The sequence below is a fragment of the Rhinopithecus bieti genome, unplaced genomic scaffold, assembly GCF_001698545.2.
Source record: "Rhinopithecus bieti isolate Rb0 unplaced genomic scaffold, ASM169854v2 scaffold_6536, whole genome shotgun sequence".
Lineage (NCBI taxonomy): Eukaryota > Metazoa > Chordata > Mammalia > Primates > Cercopithecidae > Rhinopithecus > Rhinopithecus bieti.
Genome location: NW_016805524.1, coordinates 2007141 through 2012436, shown reverse-complemented (window position 1 = coordinate 2012436; position 5296 = coordinate 2007141). Strand labels below are relative to the sequence as shown.

Genomic DNA, 5296 nt, shown 5'->3' with positions numbered 1-5296 from the left:
CCTCNGTCTCCGCCGACCCCGCACCGGACTGGGCGACAGGCACTCGCTCCTCGGGGCGGGGGCCGCGCCCGCACCCCCGGCCTCCCCGCCGCGCCTCGGCGCTCACCTCTCGCCCGCGCCGCGGGCTGCAGCCTCCGCCCGCCTCGCGCTCCGGGACTCGTCTCCCGAGCTCTAGCAAGGCGCTGGAGCGCCTCCTTTCTCTCCCGGGGACTCCGCGTCTCCCCGCCGCTTCCCGCCCTCCCCACCCCCAAGCCCCAACTCCCCAGCGTCGCTGCGCCTCCGGGATGCAACTCCCGTTTTCCGCGCACTCCGGCGGCGGTCCCCGCACACAAAAACAGCCTCTCGGAGGCGCACGGCTCTGTCGGAGCTCGGCGCAGGAAGGGCAGTCGCGGCCGGGGAGTGGGGACGCGGCGCCCCCCGCCTGCCGCCCGCCCTCCGCCCGCCCTCGCGGCCCCGGGGGAAGGCATGGTTACCGGCTTGGGTCGGTCACGCCGTCAGGTGCCGGCTGCCGTCGGCGCTGACCTTCGCCGCCGAAGCTGTAGCCGAGGCTGCGGCCGCCATGTTCCCGTGTTAATAACTGCTGCCTGGTTGTTTATTTCAATGGAGATCCTCCCCCAACTCCCTCCTCCTCCTCCTCCTTCTCCTCCTCCTCCTCCTCCTCCTCCTCCGCGTCTCCGCACTTGCGGAGAGACAGACCGCGCGAGCTCGCGAGCAGGGGAGGGGGCTCGGGAGCCAGGCCGTCCCTCCCTCTGCCTCCCCGGCAGTGGCCGCAGCCAAGTCCTGTCAGCTGGAAAAGGACGGGGCGGAAACTTGCCTCTCTTGCTCCCGAGGAAGGGGCAAAGGTGGACGCAGGGTTGTCCGGGGAGCAGCCCCTGCCCGCGGGGTCCGCAGCATCTCCGTCGGCAGAGTCCTATGAGAAGGCGGCCCGGTGAGGGCTGAAGAAGAGTAAGGGGACAGGGGACAAAATGGGTGACTGTGGTAGAGGGAGAGTGACCTAGGGGTGACTGGAACTGAAGAGAGAGTCAACAGAGGACTTCATGGGAGGGCAAAGGGCAATGCCAAAAAGAAAACTAGCGACTGGGACGGGCCCGGGCCGCCGAGTTAGAGACAGTGGGGCCTGGGGGCTGCAGACGGCAGGGAAGGTGCCCCAAGACGAAGATCGGGGAGAGCCGAGTCCCAGGGTCGCCAGGAGAGGACTCGCCCGCCCGTCCGGCCGGCCCCTCGGCCAGCAGCCTGCACCCCCTCGGGCGCACCTCACCCCACCCAACTCCCGGTCCTGCCGCTGCTCCCGGGAGGCGCCCCGCATCCGTCAAGTCCCCTACGGCTCCAACAGAGAGAGGCTTCTCCCATTGCAGTTGTATCTCCAGAGGGGATGGAGAGGCGCGACTGTGGGAGCTGGAAGGGGCACCACCCGGCAATTTCGGGATAAAGCAAATGCTGCACACAGGATATAAAACTTAACCTGGTTGAGAATTCTCGGCACGTCATGAAATCACAGAAGTTTTTATTGGCAAGTCCATTCTCTAGACATCCGTGAAGAAAGTACTGAGGGGACTCCCGTAGGAGATTGGCACTAAAAATGCGAGAACCCCTATTTAAGTGTTACTTAGACGGATCTGTTTTACGCTTTGGAAAAGCAAGTTTTTTTTTTCTAACTTATACGGTAATTAGTTGAAAAAAATCAACTTTTGTTTGATGGCAGTTATCAAATTATGAGAGGAACATACTCCCTGATTTTAATCTTATGATGAGAAAGGTCACTTGCGGTAGACAATGTAATCATGGGGTGGGGGCATCAGTTAAAACATTTGTCAGTTTAATTATTGAACAACTATGTGATGAAATGTTTCATTCTTATTGTTTGCTCTCTTCTAAATCCCTAAAATATTATAGCTACCACAAATAAATGTCTAATATAGGTCAAGCATATTACGTGTTTATTGAACACTTATTATGTATCTGACTGTGCTAGGTGATGTATATCTGCTATAGACCTTAATCCTCAGATCTTCCGAAGTCATTACCGCTTTTCACTTCACACAAAAAAATTGAAGCTAAAAGAAGTAATTTGCCCAGGGTCACAGCCAGTAGTTGGAGAGGATATGAGCCCAGTTCTGGTGAGCTCCAAAGTGCATGCTTTTAAATGTGTCTTCATCCTAAAATTTGTGGGTGTACCACCAATTTTATTAGGCAAAAGAATACAAAAATATGTGTGGGGTGTGTGTGTGTGTTTGCGGATAGAAAATGCTTGGAAGCCTATAACAAATGTTAGCGCTGGGGATTGTAAGTGGGTGATGAGGCACTTCCACTTTTTATTTTGCACACCTATCTAACGTTTGAAATGTTTGCATTGACTATGTATTAATGTATATTTTTAAAGATTTTTTTTTTTAGCTAGCTAGAATAATAGAATTATGTTCCCAAAGCGTTGAGAGGAAATGGAGATTTTGTTTATGGCCTGTCTTCTGCTAATACCAGTCTGTAACTTGTCTACAATGGGGTAGTAGTCACCTGAGGTTTGTCACAATGCTGAACTCCGGATTTGCTTTCCTGTCCTCACCCCCAACTGTGAGTTATCAGGAGTAGTGATAATAAAGAAAGAAAGAAAGAAAAATTTTTAAAAAATTCTCCGTCTTGCTTGCTATCCCTCCCATTTTGGCGGAAGTCCAGAGTCCATCAGTCCTCTGCAATCACAGATTTCACACTTTTTAAAACTACCCATGATACCTCTGCAAACAAATAACTCCCCCCATTGCATTCCCATATTACCCAATAAAACGTCTTACAACAGCTGAAGACTGTTTTCTTACAAGAAATAAACGTCTGATAACATAGTAGATGAGCTCCATGCCCAAGTGCTACTCAATTGCCTGAGCTTGAATTGTGTGACTTAAACGCTCTCTAGTACCATCTCTGGGCGCCCTCTAAACTTCAGGCTCTTGCTGTCACGGTAGTCTGTCTTGCACTAGAGTTGTTTATGTATTTGTCTTTCTCTTTCACTAGATTGTAAGTTCCGCAGAGCCCAAGACCTAGTCTTGTTCTTGTTTGTACATGCTATATAGCACTTAACAAAAAATGTATGATGTCTGTTGTTTCATTGAATTTGTGAAATATAAATAATAGTATCTATTCCAGTCCTCGTGTCCTCTTCCCCACGTCATCCTCCAAGCCCTTGTTCATAAAACATGTTTATAAAAAACATTTTCCATACTTTGAAAGAACTTTGATTCCCACGAGACCTCACAACAATTGTTTATTAAAACTAACCATAATCTTTAGTGAATCATTACTGTGATAATGTAAAATGAAAAGGTAGAAAAGGCAGTAAATAAGTTGACTTAATGACATAAAATAAGAAAGGAAGAAGAAGGAAAGAAAAAAGAAGGCAAAGATATAGGAACTAGGTATGTTACCAAGAGAACAACAACAAGGAAAAAATATGTGGGTGCAGATCTTAAAGGGGAAGGAAATTACTGAAATGTAGTGGAAGTAGAAACAACATACCATGAATGGATGAGGCAAGGAAACACCAAAAATGTCAACAGAATCATAAATGCAACATGGAAAAGTAAAGAAAATCACAAATTATATATTTAACAATATAACCTAGGAATAATCAGAACAATATGACTGCTATAAGACAAGAATTTCTATTTTTGTCTGCCTTTTCTTCCACAGTTTTCGAAGTACTCACTTTTTTCATAAGTAAACTGCATGAAAGTGGGAGATTCTATACTATTTTTCGGTTAACACTTCTAGTATACATCATGAGATTAGAGGTAACAGTATGGTAAAAAGAGCTATAGAATATAAGCAAATAAATATGATGTTAACTATAAAGCTCTTTAAACAAATGTAAGGGAATATTATTATGTCAGCTAAATCTGTGTGTAGCATAGTTATCTCTATTTCGGTGCACTCGTAAATTGCCAAAGCAAAAATCTATAGTTAATTCTATTAAAATGTAATTATGGGGTGGGGGCATCAGTTAAAACATTTGTTTGTCAATTTGATTATTGAACAACTATGTGATGAAATGTTTCATTCTTATTGTTTGCTCTCTTCTAAATCCCTTAAATATTATAGCTACCACAAATAAATGTCTAATATAGGTCAAGCATATTACAAAAATTTTTTCCTTACTGAAGTAGTCATTATGTGTATATTATTCCCATTTTACGTACAATAAAGCTGAGCTTCAGAGATGTCAAGTAAATTAATGCAAAGTCATAGAACTGTCTTCACTGCATACCTAGGATTGTGTTAGGATTCTACTCTTCATCACCTGTATCTCTACTACTCTAAGAAACACATTGGCTGGGCACGGTGGCTCATGCCTGTAATCCCAACACTTTGGGAGGCCAACATGGTAAAACTCCGTCTCTGCTAAAAAATACAAAAAAAAAAAAATTAGCTGGGTGTGGTGGCGCACACCTGTAGTCCCAGCTACTCGGGAAGCTGAGGCAGGAGAATGGCTTGAACTGGAAGTCAGAGGTTGCAGTGAGCCAAGATCACACCACTGCGCTGTAGCCTGGTGACAAAGCAAGACTCTGTCTCCTCGAACATAATGCATACTCAATAAATGATCGTGAAAAGAATGAATAAATTAATGAATGGACTCCCTTCAAGTCATACTGTACACTGTCACAAGATTCATCCCCTTTTTGTTTTTTGTTACTTTCCCACTTGAAAACACTTAATGATCCTTCATTACCTACGGAATACAATTCAAATCCTTCACCTTATATTAAGAACCTCTTTGATAATGCCCCTAACTACTTTTTCTATTCATACCTCCCTTATTTCTCAAACAAAAGCAAATATTAATACACCCACACTCATTCCAGGATATTCTGGAATGAGATTGACATGAGTTTCAATCTTGGCTCTTACTAACGGCGTGAACTTGGGCAAGTTATTTAGCATCTCTGCAAATTTTATCAGTGCAATAAGACAAGAAAATGAATTGGAAGGAGATGAAACCAAACTTACTCACTAATGATGATATAGTGTATGTATAAAATTCAAAAGAATCCATAAACTACTAAAATGAATGTAGGATCACAAGGTACAAGGTCAATTGTATTTCTTCTGTATGTTAGCATGAAACAACTGGAAAATGAAATTTTTAAAACGCCATTTACAAAAGCATTAAAAAAATCAAAATTTAGGAATAAATTTAATGAAAGATGTTGCATGATCTCTACATCAAGAAAAAAAATTGCTAATAGAAATTCACAATGGCCTAAAACAGAAATAGACTGGGCACAGTGGCACATGCTTGTAGTTCCAGCTA

At 44.7% G+C, this 5296-nt stretch overlaps 1 protein-coding gene across 3 annotated transcripts in view; it reads right to left on the bottom strand.

The window, feature by feature from the left end:
- The window catches only part of NCOA2 (nuclear receptor coactivator 2), a 306070-nt gene extending 305456 nt beyond the window's left edge, over nucleotides 1-614 (bottom strand). The window contains exon 1 of one of the 3 annotated variants that reach the window (XM_017872742.1): nucleotides 474-614. The gene's annotated coding sequence lies outside the window, so the exon portion shown is untranslated. The remainder of the gene's footprint in view (nucleotides 1-473) is intronic. The other 2 variants (XM_017872737.1, XM_017872739.1) reach the window with 2 other exon arrangements.
- Between the last annotated feature and the right edge of the window lie 4682 nt (nucleotides 615-5296).